This window comes from Wyeomyia smithii, chromosome 3 (assembly GCF_029784165.1).
Source record: "Wyeomyia smithii strain HCP4-BCI-WySm-NY-G18 chromosome 3, ASM2978416v1, whole genome shotgun sequence".
In the NCBI taxonomy this organism is placed as follows: domain Eukaryota; kingdom Metazoa; phylum Arthropoda; class Insecta; order Diptera; family Culicidae; genus Wyeomyia; species Wyeomyia smithii.
In genome coordinates, this window is record NC_073696.1 from 160,228,856 (window position 1) to 160,244,509 (window position 15,654).

General features: G+C 38.5%; 1 protein-coding gene across 25 annotated transcripts in view; it reads right to left on the reverse strand.

The window, feature by feature from the left end:
• The window catches only part of LOC129732737 (GAS2-like protein pickled eggs), a 1,144,034-nt gene that overhangs the window by 1,127,398 nt on the left and 982 nt on the right, over positions 1-15,654 (reverse strand). The gene's annotated exons all lie outside the window — the stretch shown is intronic.

A 15,654-nucleotide genomic window follows, 5' to 3' on the forward strand; every position in this document is an offset into this window, starting at 1 on the left:
AACGTGTTCTCAAATACTTTCAAAAATAGGCATAGCTCTACGTTGCATTATTAAGCCACAAAACTTATATTGTTTCTCTGACAATTGATTAAAATATTGTTTGTTTACATTTATACTCAGCTTCATTTGTTTTTATTTCAATTAATTCTACTTATCTATTCCTGCGTTGAAATGCATCCACAAACCCCTCAAACGAAATTCAACGTTATCAGAAATGATGTTTGGCTTCGATTTAGTTGGGCCATAACCCAACGAGCGGGAGCCCAACTAAAACGTAGCCCAACTAAACATAGCCCAACGAGCGAAACTTGACTGTATTTTAAAAACAAATATAAGTTTTCTGGTTACACTGTTCAGATCGAATATTTGCAAGCGGAAACTTACTCATGCTTTTCGTCGACACAAGTTAGAGTACAAGTGAAAAAAAATATTGCAATATTTAGTAGTTAGAAAAATTCAGCGGTAGACTTCACTATCTTATTTTCGCTGACATATCTAACTTTTTTATGTCATCAATTTCTTCTTAAATTAATATGGAAGTGTGTCAATAAATTATACAAATAAGACGGGAGCTTCACAGCCCATTGAGCCAGTGAATACAAATCTTGAAGATATAAGTTGTTTAATTCATTTGTTTGCCAAAGCTCAGAATTTCTGCATTGCCTGTATGTATTTGTTTGTGAAGTCTTTTGTTTCATGCTGCTCTAGAGAATGCGGATAGATACCAGAAAAACAACAAAAAGTCGGCACATCAAATTTTCATTGCTGGAAACCACCAAAATTTTGCTGATTTTTGGTGTGCTGTGCGTCCAGCAATCTGTTCAGCAAAATGAAATTTGCTAATTATTCAGTAGTGCTCAATTGCATAAAAGTGACAAGTCGTTTGCTGCATGTTCGGTAAAACAAAATACAACTTGCTGGTTGTCAGCTATGACAATTTGCTGTTCGTTCAGCAAAGCATAAATCAATTTTATTCAATGTTTCCGTCAGGCACCAGATTCCATCCGCCAATCGGATCATAGGCAAATTACTGTTGAACTAGAGATGTATGGTTATCATTTCAACTTTTAAGTTCATCTAGCCCAACAAGGACTTAGCTATGGTCCCATATTCGCTATCAGGAGCTTAGCGATGATCCCGTACCAGCTGCACAGCGATTTGGCGTGTTTTACTAATGACGGCTTGACGTAAATTTTTTTGACATATCAATTCTTTTGCTGGATTCCTGCAATCATTCGTTTACTGTTTTCTGTTCAGCAAATAGTTTTGCTGTATTTTCGCGAATCACTGATTCGATTACTGGTTTTCAGTAAATTCAGGGTGGCCACTCAATATCAATTTTCAATTTCCCGGTTTTTCCCGATGATATTTAGTAAAATTTCCCGGTGTTTTATTTTTAAAACATATGAGAAAAAAATCAATTTTCACATGCTTATTTGTGCCTTGTAAAAATAGTGTTACAAAACTATGAAAAACATTCCTCCTTCATCGTTTTTAGCTGTTTGTCGACTTTAGCAAGTACCTTCATGGTGATCTGCTGCACAATTTTCGCCCTCTTTATCTCCAAATCGTTGACAATCTTTGCCTTCTCGCGCTTTTTTGCTTCCTTCTGCATCTTTCTCTGTCAACCTTCTCTCGAGCTTGCAGTGCTTCTGTATCAGGATGCCAATGAAATGCGTGGGATAAATTCAAGAGTTGGGGCATAGAGTTTTTGTCTTCTAGAGAAATGTCCTCAGGCAAAACTTCAAGCGGACTTTGGGAAGAAGAGCCTCAGAGTGACCAATGAAAAAAATGCACATGAACTGTCAAGATGCATTTTGCAAAATCACGATCTGTTATTTCAAAACAATTTTTTTTTTCGAAAAACTTCGATCCTGGGATTTTAAAATTTTCGAGCTGGGGTCAATGTATTGTATAAGAAATTTTCTCATGGTCCGTAAAATAAATTCAACTGATACTCTGAATAAACATTTTGAAAAAAAAAAATTATTTAGCTACTGTTTGTTTTTGATATAGAAAAACAAACTGAGAAATCTTCAACAAATAGCTCTTCAAGCTGGCGTCTCTCCCCAACAAAATCAAGTAGTCAAAAGGTCCAACACAGAATGAAAAAAAATTTTTGTGCTGCTTTTTGCTGCTTGTGGTTGAAATCATACCAAAAATCGGGAAGTACAAACCGGGTAGCTCCGTTCCGGTCCGGTTCGAAATAAAATCGAGACTCGAAGTTTCCGGTCCTATTTGACTTTTGACCGGATTCTCCCCGATGCGATGTCGAACACTATTCACAAGAAGTTTCAATACGCCTCCCGCGACGCTGATAACTTTTTGACTCCTTTAAAATCTGACAATATATGTTACGGAACAGTAAATTTATCCACCTGATCAAGCCTGATTTTATTTGACGCAGATCTTGCTGCGAAGCCGCTGTCGACTTTAACTGAAACCAACAACCAGCTTTCCCCTAGCTGGCAGAATCATGCCAGTTAGGTAAACATGAAGAAAAAAACAGGGTCTCATGTTGACATTTCCTCAGAAACTGTTGAACGAATAAAGCGGCAGACATGAAGAAGGATGATTTTCCCGGCGTGAAGCCTTATTTCCCGGTTTTCCCGTATTTTTTTCCCGGTGATTTGAAATTCCCGGCTTTTTCCCGCTTTTCCCGTTTTTCCCGGTAGAGTGGCCTCCCTGAGTAAATGTATTTATCAAACATTCAAAAAATGATCTCAACTATAGTATCGATACTTCTGGTATCGATACTTTTTGACCGATATTTTGAGTATCTCGATACTTTTGGTTCTTCGGGTATCGATACTGAAGTATCGAAGCCACACACGACAGAGCCCACCGTGGAATAGAGGAAAATTACGCAACGATCCTAAGAAAGTTCTATTTCCCCCAGATGAAAAACAGGATCCGCAATTTTATCAACCTTTGTCCCACCTGTCTCGAAAACAACTACGAAAGAAACCCTTATAAAATCACATTTTCAGAAACCCCAATTCCACAAAAACCTCTTGACATCTTGCTGTCGACAAACTATCTCGATGCGCTATTTTCATACCCATCAAATCCCGCTCAATACCTGATGTTAAAAAAGGTATCACAAAACTTATCACCACTTATGGCACACCAAAATTAATAGTTTGTGATAATGAGGTTGCTTTTAAATCACCAGAAATTCCATGCCTCCTTCAAATGCTAAACGTTGAAACTTATTTTACACCTTTCGGACATAGTGAGGTGAATGGCATCGTAGAACGGTTCCATTCAACTCTTGCAGAAATTTTCCTTTGCGTACGACAGAAGTATATTGACATGTCAGCAAAGGAACTATATAGAATAGCGACTTCATTATACAACGACACCATCCATTCGGCAACCAAATTGAAACCCACCGAGGTGTTTTTTGGAGTCAGAGAAGGCGATGAAAGGCTTTTGAATCTTGAAACCTTCTTGGAAAATAGAAACGCGATTTTCGATGACGTCATCAATAAAATTCAAAATTATCAAAATAAAACCAGGGAACGCCGTAATATCGAGATACAAGAAGAACCACCTCTAATCGAGGGCGAAACTAATTATAGCAAAATACAAGGCATAAAAGCTAAACATAGACCAAAATTTAGAAAAAAAAAGGTCAAACAGAACAATAGAAAAACTTTTATAGATCAGCGAAACATTCGAATCCATAAAACAAAAACAAAAAGGAAAAGGAAAACTTAGGGATTATTTCGAAACAACCAGTCACAATCAAATACATAGTAATACTAACCCTTACTAATCTTAATTATATTTTGACAATTTCAGAAAACGATGTTAATACTGGTACTACTTACAATAACCGCGAGTCAAGCACAATTTCTAACAATCATTAATTTACACACGAACCCATAAGAGAGAGACCATGCAAATTCAAACTGGATTAGTAAAGCTTATTCATCCCATTAACTTGACAATAATTGAAGAAGCAGTTGAGAGCTTGACCAACATTTCCTATCAAAACCTTGTAAAAACTGACCCACTAACAAATGTAATACGACAAAAATTCCAACGACTATACGCAACATTTTATGGACTAAAACCAAGGAGTCATCGGAGCAAGCGATGGGATATGATTGGCACAGCATTCAAGTTTATAGCTGGAACCCTCGACGCAATAGATTTGAGATTTATTAACTACACTATGAACGATCTGATCGACCAGAATAACGCGCAGATGAAAACAAACATGCAACTAGATGGCAGAATTGCACACCTCACGGAAACCATAAATAAGATTGTTGAAAATCTCCATAGTAACAACATCATTTTTAACGAAATCGAAGCAATAATGACCATAATAAACATCGACAGCATCAACCACCTACTCGACAATATCCAAGACGCTATCATCCTTTCAAAAAGTTCACTAGTAAGCAATAAAATACTATCATTGCGAGAACTATACACTCTACGAACACTTATCAAGATCAAGGAGTAGAGATGGATTTTCCTGACGAAGCACTACAATTCGTTTTTCCAAAGGTAGCATTGAAAGACAATATTCTCATATACATGCTTAACGTCCCTCAACTGGAGAACAAAACATCATATATCAAGAGGATTTACCCGCTAGTAAATGACAATCGAATTCTACATCAATACCCAACACATATTATAAAGAGAGGTAACAACCTTTACACTACAGAAAAACTCGAAGACTTTGTTAAAAAAACATCATTTCTAAAAAAAATAAATGATGAATGTCTGGCCACTCTAATCCATGGAAGAAACATCGCAACAGCTAATCACCGAAAATTCAATCTTGATCACTAACGCTAAAGATCAAACTATACAATCTACCTGTTGACCAGATAATAGGACCCTGAATGGCAACTTTCTCATTTCATTCGCTGATTGTACAGTAATTTTCAACAATCAGCAGTTTATTAATAACGAACTGACATTCAAAGCAGACATCGTCGAAAGAGCTTTCCATAATATCGCAGTCAACTGGAAACAACATAAAACCTACGAATTGGAAAAGATTAACAATGAAACTATCACCAATAGAAAAAAACTAGAACATGTGTATCTGAAACAGAATAACTTCAACATAAAACTTTGGAGTCTCTTTGGAGGTTACGCAATTCGGCAGATCATTTTCATCGTAATAATCAGCTTAATTCTCTGAGAAACTTTCACCCACCACAAGGAGTCAAAATTATCAGTCTTCGGAACGGGACTTTCCGAACTTAGAGAGGGAGTAGTTAGAAACGATTCAAACCTTACACCTGACGTAGCACCGGACTCAACCAAACACATGTTAGACCAGCTAAGGAGGATACAACAACAACAACAGCAGATAGCAACCGCGCTAGTGGCGATGGACAACTCAATTCAACGGAAGGAGACAACAATGCGCTGCATCAGCGTCTAGGACTGACGACAACGACATATGACCACATTTCTTTTGCATCGACTTAGTTTTTACATCAGCAGTTAGGCCTCTGTAACTCTTACGAAATAAAACATAAATCATTATTAGCTAGCTCTACAAGCCCAACAGTTCACTTTTGTATTTTTTAAAAACACATCCCGAAGATATCCATATGTAACATATATATATATATATATATATATATATATATATATATATATATATATATATATATATATATATATATATATATATATATATATATATATATATATATATATATATATATATATATATATATATATATATATATATATATATATATATATATATATATATATATATATATATATATATATATATATATATATATATATATATATATATATATATATATATATATATTTATATATATATATATATATATATATACTAGCTGACCCGTCAAACTTCGTACCGCCGCCTTGAGTTTTATTGACTGTTGTATTGCAAAAACTGAAATATCTAACTGCTGCTAAAAAAACATACCTACGATATGTTTCGGCTCTGATTTGTTTTTAGTTTTTTTTTTTCAATCCTGCGCTCGTAAAATTCTACGTTTTTATTTCATTGAACATTATGAAGCACCTTTCAACCATAATCAAATCATTTCAATACATTTCTGAAAACAAACAGTTATTCTTTCAAATATTCTGAAGGAAATTATTACATTATTTTTTCAATTATTCAAAAGCTTGGCTTAATGCAAATATAGTAATACCCTTCTGCCTGGCCAATCTCACTGGAACCGATTTTATAAAAAACTTCAGAATTCTAAATAATACAAACTTAAAATTCGGAATATACGAAACATGTGAAAATGGTCAAGGCGGTCCTAGCCACTAAATTCTATATATTCCACAATGTCGGGGTCAGGGTCACGTGAATATGCGACATAGAGCTGTCCATGTGAGAAGCATGAATACTCGGAGTTTATGCCACAAATTTTCAGTGACTGTCCTTGGGTTTTATCAATAGTCATCGCGAATGCGTGACGCACAGGAAATTGCAGACATTTAAAATTTAACGGCAAATCGGTAGGAGTAATCGAGATACTTTTAATTTTACTTTACTGGTCTTCGATAAAATCGTACAGACAGTTCTTAATATTAATATTAACTTATTCTAGATTTAAAAGCGGTCCTGGTTATACCAAAGTCATAAAATTCAGACACAACGTTAAATGCACGACAACATAGTTCAATTGGATCGTTTTGGCCAAATAAAGTGCGATGCATAGGTAGTCTCAAAAAATCCGATCGTCTAGTAATTCTAGATGGTACGTTGAGATGAACTCGTTCTAGTAGCTCGGTGCTGTCAATATTGTTTCCCAGAAGATCGAAAATAAATAAACGTTGCAGCAAACTTCTCCTATTCGCCAGAGTGGGCAGCTGTATGAGGGCACATCGGTGTTCATAGGGCGGTAGACGTATTGGATCCTCCCAAGGCAACATTCTCAGTGCGTACCGTACAAACTGACGCTGGATTCGTTCGATCCTGTTGATCTGAACAGCGTAATAAGGTGACCAAACAAGTACTCCGTACTCGAGTATACTGCGGACTAGCGCACAGTAGAGGGACTTCAGACAATAAATATCATCAAACTGCTGCGTGTTCCTTTTGATGAAACCTAACACAGCATATGCTTTAGCAGTAGTAACTGCAACATGCTGAGCGAAACACAGTTTGTAGTCCAGGAGAATACCCAAGTCTTTCACGGTGCTTACTCGAGTAATACTGGCTATTTCCATCTTATAATCAAACAGAGTAGTTTGCCTATTTCTGCAGAATGAGATGACGTTACACTTCTGCACATTCACTTCCATTCCGTTCATTGTACACCAATTTAGCAGCGAATCTATGTCGGATTGTATAGCACAACAGTCAACTCTCGATGATATAACACGATAAAACTTTAGATCATCCGCGAACATGTACTTTGGAGATTTTATAGTTGAACACAGATCGTTTGCAAAAAGAATGAATAGCAGTGGGCCCAAGTGACTTCCTTGGGGCAAACCTGATCCAATTTCAAATGGAAGTGAATTGGTACCATGCACACGTACAAAAGCATTTCGATCGGTTAGATACGACAGTATCCACTGAGTCAGCCATGAAGGAAATCCCATTTTCTGCAGCTTGGTAACCATCAGAAGGTGTGGCACTCTATCGAAAGCTTTAGCAAAATCAACGTAAACGGCGTCAACTTGCTGGCGCTTTTCGAGCGCTCTCGTCAAAGCAGAAACATAGGCAATCATGTTGGTAACTGTCGAACGTTTTTTAACAAATCCGTGCTGGTATTCCGAAATCATATGATGTATTTTCGGGTAAAGCGAGTCGTGGATAAGACTTTCGAAAACCTTTGGCAAACAACTCAAAATCGAAATTCCTCGGTAGTTTGAGACGTCATTCATACTACCTGCTTTATGTACGGGTGTAATAGCAGCAGTCTTCCACACACTCGGGAAATTTCCTTCCGACATCGATAAGTTGAAAATAATCGATGCAGGAATAGCGAGCGTCGCAGCACAGTTTTTAAAAAGTAGAGGCGGCAGTCTGTCCGGTCCGGCGCTTTTCGATCCATCAATAGATCGCAGCTTCGACGTCACATCAGTAAGCGAAAAGTTGAAAAGCGGCATGTTCAAGTCGAACAGCGGCAAACTGCTCAAATACTCTTCAGACGAAGGTGGTAAGTTTGTACTTTGCACAGTTCGAAAGAAGGATGAGAACAAGTTTGCTGCATCTAGCGGGGTTTCGGCTGCAGTGTCCAGGTAACGCACACGTTGAGGAATTCCGCCTTGTTGCTTCCGGTTCCTTATGTACGCCCAAAACGATGCAGGGTCATGTTTGATGTTGTATTCCACGCGGCGAATATAGCAGCGAAAGCAGTGTGCATGCAAAGAGTTGTATTCGCTCTCAATGTCACGCAGCTCAGCTTTGTGCCTTTCATCTCTCCACCTAAAAAAACTTTTTCCTTGCCTTGCGGAGTCGGTTTCGCAGATGCTGTAGCTGGTTGTTCCACCACGGTTGTTTACGGACACGTTGACCAAATTGTTGCTTTGTAGGCACAGCCCCGCGCAGAATATCGTAGACATGCTCGTAAAATCGTACAACAGCATCATCAGCATTGCAGTCAGAAAGAATTTCCTCCCAGCGAGTCTCAGCAAACAGTCTGTTTAACAACTCAAAGTCACATCGGTTAAAATCGAAATTGAGTGGGCTCGTAACATTAAAATCGTCTCTCTCATCATAGGCAACCTCAAATGTTATAGCAAAAGGACGATGGTGTTGGTCAATAGGCAGCAATGGTAACGGTGGCTCCAGTAATACCACTCGGCTACTATCATTAATGAATGCTAGATCGAGCAGTCTTCCATTGAAATTCGTTACATTGTTTATTTGGAACAGTCCGGTCGATAAAACTGATTCAACTAGAACCATCTCCTGCTCAGACGAGGCATTTATCGGTAACATACAGTTTAAACATTCATCGCGTACCCAACTTAAGTGAGGCAAATTATAGTCTCCAACAATCAAAACCAAATTGCGTTCACTCTCTTCATCGACAAGCTTTTGCACGCATTGCGCATGAAGCTCATAGAGCGCGGGCTCACTGTTCGGTGGCAGATACACACAGCAGGCAATTAAATCAAATTTTTCTAACGAGATTCGAACAATAACCTGCTCCAGCTGATCGCTGTCTGCGACACAAACAGCAGTGCTACGAAATTCATTCTTAACGGCAATAAGAACTCCTCCGCCGCGCCTGTGCTGGCTGGTCTGTGTGTTTCTATCACATCGATAAATGGCATAATTGTGTGTAAGTTCCGAATTGCGGATATCATGGTGCAACCAAGTTTCAGTAAGGGCGATGACGTCATAGTCACACAGAGACAGGGCCAGCAGTAGTTTATTGGTTTTTGTACGGAGGCCACGCACGTTTTGTTGGTAGAAAGTCAAAGAGCGATTTGCGATAGCGGGAACAATGTGATCTTGGTTATTTTGATTCGAAATTCGATCAGCTGGACATAATGTATCGTTGTGCGAAAGGTTTGTTATTTGTTCGTTGAGAGCAGTAGAATCATCTAAGTGGCGGTAGCTAAATGGAGATAATGCGGTGACGTTACGATCGATTCCTCTCTGATGTTGATTGGAAGCGAAAGGGAACGCGCGTGTTCGAAGTGCGTTGGGAGTCAAATTGTCGGAAAACAATACCTTTTTGCCATGTCGATTTTGATAGAGCTAAATCTTTCAGCTGTGTATCGACACCAGCTTTAAAGGAGACAAATGTGAGTTCGTCAAGTGATTTTCCTTTAGGAACTAGTTTAACGACTTGTACAGCCTTGTCAGTGTTCAAGTTGTTTCTCACGAGTTTTTCTACTTGTTGCACTGTTGCTTTAGGATCGAAACCAGACAGGTATAACCAAAAAAGCTGATCCTTTCTAGCAGCAGCCAACGGTATTGCATCATCTGCTTCGATATCTTTGGTACCTTCACAAGTATTCAAGCGCTGCGGTGATTCGTCAGGAATTAATAATCGTGGCCTTTTACGCAGGTTTAACGTGAGCTGCGATCTAGGAAGATGAGGTGTGGTTGGCAGCGGCGTTCGCTCAAGTATTGTATTGATTTTTGCAGTGTTTAATGCGCTTTCTTTCCTCAGCTCATCCAGCACTTTGTTCTGCTCGTCGGCAATTGACTGCATAGCGATGTTTGTGGATGTGATCGCTTGACGAAAACAAGCGTTTGCCATCATTTTAGTGCAAGCTTTGCACATCCAAAACAATTGGGAACAACTAGCTACAGCATCCCGCGTTTCTGCTGACATGTGAGCACACTTCAGGTGGAAAGAAGACTTGCAGAAGCCACTGCACACTATTTCATCTGGCTTTTCTAAGCCGCAGGCACAAGCACAACAAACCGACTCCATTGCTTTTTCGCGAAATCGACGATCAAGCTTACGGTAGCGTAGTTTTTTGGCGATTCTTCCCTAATGATCACTGAAAAACGTTGTACTCCAAATGGCACCGATGAGTTGCAATAAGATGCGTCCACAGGGCAGTAATTCGCACAGGAATAATCCGGAAAACGTAGAAAAAACGGTAAATTAGCAATGAGTGAAACAATAACCAACCGATTAGTTTACCTTCACACATACACGCGGGATTATTACGACTTCTCCTTTGTAGTTTCCTGTCAGAATTGTCGCTTCAAGGACATTTGCCAGCGGATAGTGGCAGCAATGCATCTGTTCGGTGGTAAATTTGACCTTGAATCTATAAAGTAGTTGTATTTGAAAATATTTGATTAGCATTTTTCTCTCAATTGAGTGTTTAAGTTACTATACTTTATTTTTCTTTTGTTCAAGACTCGTTTGAAGACTATGGAAACTAAGTGTGTAACTGACGATTCTGAGATATATGGGGTGTCGAACGTCGGCGCATTTCAAGCTCGTCTTGTTCTTAACCGATCAACTTCCCTTCGGGACTCGTACATTTCCTGACTTTCTAATATTCTATCTTCAGTGCTGCGAAGCCTGACACTCTTATTGACCTGCTACTACTCGTATTTTAATTCGCAAAACTGGAACGAAAACAACGAATTTAACTTTAATTCAACGGCATGTTAAGTATTTGAACATTCCACTTACAACAACTTCATCTTAACAAAAAACACTTCGACCACAGCAGAAATTTGTCAAAGTCAACTGGAAGATATGCAAGAATCAGTTTGATCATGTAGATTAGGGAACATTCCTTTTATAAAATAACCTTAGCGGCATCTTCGTTAGAAAGCATTCCCACTACATGTGGAAGAAAATCAATCGAAACCAGCTGAAATCAGTATGAATACTCCTCAGAATTCTTGCAAAAACACATTATTATTTTTAATCTATTATGTTTATTACGTACCGACAGTGTTTTCTTCTTCCTTGACAAACAGTCACAGCACAAGTTAACAGAAACTGACATTGAATTTAAGTGGCATCAACAGAAACCAATACGAAAATCGCATAGAACTATTCCATAAAATATTAAAAAAAAATGAAGGCTTTCGTTTTAAGTACGCCCCGGTGATGAAAACTTGTTTCAAATTTTTCCGATCAAAGGCAACAAAAAATCGTTATTCACTAAAACTCACAGAAAACCTCTCAGAACCTCAGAAGGGCGGGAAATATCAAGGGTTGGTTTTTAACGTTTTATAACTTTTCCAGTTGATTGTCGTTACTGCCATGGCATAGTGACAATATGGTTTTGTCCTGAACAAAAATTCTCGCAAAACCTAATGGTCAATTATTTTTCGGGTATCTTTTTTTTTTTAAACATACATGATACCAATTGTTTTTCACGTGATCATGTGACATAAAGCTGTTTATGCGAGAATATGCATGTTTTAGGTTTAATGCCACCAGTTATCAGGACTTTGGGCATTATCGAATATCACCCAACTGCGGAGCGCGAAGGTACATACAGACGTTTGAAATTAAATGGTAAATTGGTAGGTACACAGAGCTTCGAAATTTTCGCTTCAATGACATTAATATTTCTTCTGCTTTTTGAGGCAAATCTGCTGCCTAAGCACAGTGCAATTGACACTTCGCAACATTATAGTTTTCAGTTCAACAATTAATTGTAAATCCAGAGATTTGTAGGAATGCAATAGTACCTATTTAACGAAATATGAACAGGAATCAATGTTTTTTGAGAAGCAAAAACTACACGTTTCTTTTACCAGCTAACAGAATCATTGCAGCATGAGCAAATGTTTAGATCATTGACAGTCAGTGTGCATTTTAGAGAAAATTGAACAGATTGATTAGATCCGAGCAATGGTAAATTAAATCATCGCACATGTAGTGTTATTCTTGTTCTTTCTTTTCATTTATCAGATAAATAAAACGATTATATGCAACTTCACTCAAATAAGCCAGAAATTTAATTTACATTATCAAGTATATGCCCTTGAATAAAATCAAAGCCACGTTGAGAGTTTTCACATGCATGTTGAGTTTGCTGCTACCACGCTATAGCGCTTTTGCATAGAAAAGGTGTAGTAGGCAGCGAAAACGAATATCACCTAATACGTGAATCAATAACAGGTGCTTGTTTACTCAACTACGACGCCTCAATAACGACGCTACAACAACTTGTCTACCGGTCATAGCCTACAATCATAGTAATCTAATGACGTTGTTCTTGGAGTAAAAGGCGGGAAAACCGAAAATATATTTCAATTTTTTTTCTAACTTTATCAGTTGATTATTGTTATTTTTATGGCCTATTAACTCGTCGAAGATGAAGACAAAACAAACACAATAAGAATCATTCAAATCCGTTGATTCTACTTCGAGTGAAACGTCGTTATACAGACACCAACTTATTTTTATTTAATATTTATATATATATATATATATATATATATATATATATATATATATATATATATATATATATATATATATATATATATATATATATATATATATATATATATATATATATATATATATATATATATATATATATATATATATATATATATATATATATATATATATATATATATATTTCGCAATTTTCCAAGAATGTCCGCGCAATCTATTCGATCTGTTAGCACATCAAATATTAGCATACGTTGGAGGAAAACTCGTCTACTTGACAATGTGGGCAAATCGATCAATATACGCTTTCATACGATGGTAGGTTAGTTCTGTCCCTCCAGTTTAGAGATCGAAGAGCATATCGGAGAAAGTGTTTCTGAACTTGTTCTAATCGGTTGATGTGTATTGCGTGATACGGCGCCCACACTTGCACCGCATATTCCAGGACACTGCGCACGAACGAGCAATACAGTATCTTTAGCGTGTAAATATTGTCGAAGAATTTCGAATTTTGCTTCCAAAAACTCAATAGGGAGTAAGCTTTAGCCGTGACTGCAGAAATGTGCTCCGTAAACCTTAATTTGCTATCGACAAGCACTCCTAAATCTTTCACTGTGGTCGTGCGGGCCAAGCTCGTTGACGCCATTTTGTACTCGAAGGCAATCGGTGCACGCAAGCGGCTGAATGAGATGACGCAACGTTTGGTCACATTGGCTTCCATTCCGTTCAAGCCACACCATTCCAGAAGCATGTCGATATCCATTTGGAGCGCACAACAGTCAGCCTCCGTTGTAACTACACGGTAAAACTTGAGGTCGTCAGCGTACAATAATTTTGGAGATTTCAGCTTCGTGCAGAGATCGTTTATAATCAGTATGAACAACAGAGGGCCCAGAATACTGCCTTGAGGTACTCCTTTTTTCGCCACGAACAGTCATCGGGCGCGGACGCGTTTTCATTTCGCTCCGCAATTTAACTTGTATTTTTATTTTTTTTTACACCTTGACGGCGTCGCGAGTGCACGTAAGCAACAATTTATTTATTTATAAACAATCTTTGACCGTCGCGCTACCGCGTGTATCTAACCTTTTCTCGACAATTCGTACTCGCCGCGTAACAATTTTTAATCAGTGCTATGGAAAAGTGTGGCATAACCAACTGTACTTCGACCGACAACCGTTTCCTGTGGAAATGCGAAGGAATATGCAAAAGGCACTTCCACGCTGCCTGCGTAGGAACCCGTAGAAACCAAGAAGAACTACTGCGTTCATTCATGCTGCCCTTATGCATAGAATGCCAGGAACAGTTCATGGACCAACTCCAACTGAAGAAGCTCATCCAGCACCAGAAAATTTTAACAGCAAGTATTGAATCACAAATCAAATCAAATCATTCAATAATCAGTCAACTTCCTAACCTGACTGTAACGCACGACACACTGGACAGCATCAATACACTGCTTTCTGAATTGAAGACGGAAATTTAAAAAGTAAATATTAACACAAACAATGCGTCGGCAAAAACCATAAATCGCATTTCGACGCTGTTCGGCGAACTTGGCCATGACTCCATATCGGACATATCGGACATTAGCAAAGAAAACCGGCAGCACACAAAGAACATACAACAGCACCTGGAAAAAGCATTTACTAATATAGAATCAAAAATTGACAATATGGAACACCAATTAGAAGCTATACAAAATAAGAAAACAAACTGCAGTACAACGGCGCAGGAACTAATTAATGAATTAAAAGCGCTCAAAGAATCGAATTCACTCCAGCCAAAAACAGACAATCATCCCAGTCTGGCTGAAGAACTTCGCCTTTCGTTGCCACTTCCAGAATCGGACTCAGAAGAACACCGTACTCCAAATTTCACATCAGGCTGGCGCCTAATTGGCAATAAAAAAGTATGGAAACGCGACTGGACTGAATATGACGCCAGACAGCGTAAAAGACGCATGCAGGAAAAGCAAGCAGAAAAGGCCGCTCGTAAACGTATGCAGCAACGCAAACGTCAGCAGGAAAACTCAAACCCTATCAGCATAAGTAACACCTATAAACACGGAATAAACCATTTCGCCTGCAACTCAAAGAAAATTGCTGAAATGCCAAAACAACCACTACCCTCGGACAAAGACCTCCTGGCAGCTGCACGCGTTTAATTTGCTGGGCCGCCGAATTCAGACATAACATCAAAATTTATAAATTTCCAAAAAGGCGAAACTATCAACCCATATCGGACAGAAAAAAATGCAACTAACAATGAAAATTCTGCACCGGCTCCTGCCAGCAACGCCAGCATACAATCAGCACCGCAAGACAGCCAATTTGAACTTGACCCCATGCGTCCACCAATCGTCCGACTTACGCAGCAATCATCGAATGGCGACGAGCGCTTTTTGAAGGCTAGACTCCGCGACCCAAAAGTAATGCATTTTACACGCCTATATCTCGCATACATGAAGGACCAACCATCATCTGTATGCGTAGAAGGAATGACACCAACCAGTATAAGAATGCTTCTCGCATCCGAAGGACTGCCGACATCTCCAGAACAGCTCCAACGCGTCTTTATTGAAGTCCATCAGGAATATGGACTCACGCCAGCCGAAGCAGTAGCCGACCTTCAATCATATCGTCATTTTTTATCAAATGAACGCACGCACCGTCTTCAACAACTTCGCGAAAGTGTAAATAAATTTAGTACAAATTTTCGCAAGTAAGGACGCCCTCTTCTGAGGCAGAACCATTATATTTAAACATAAGTAATAACTTGACTAACACTTCTTCGCTTCCTCGACAGAATGCGACTG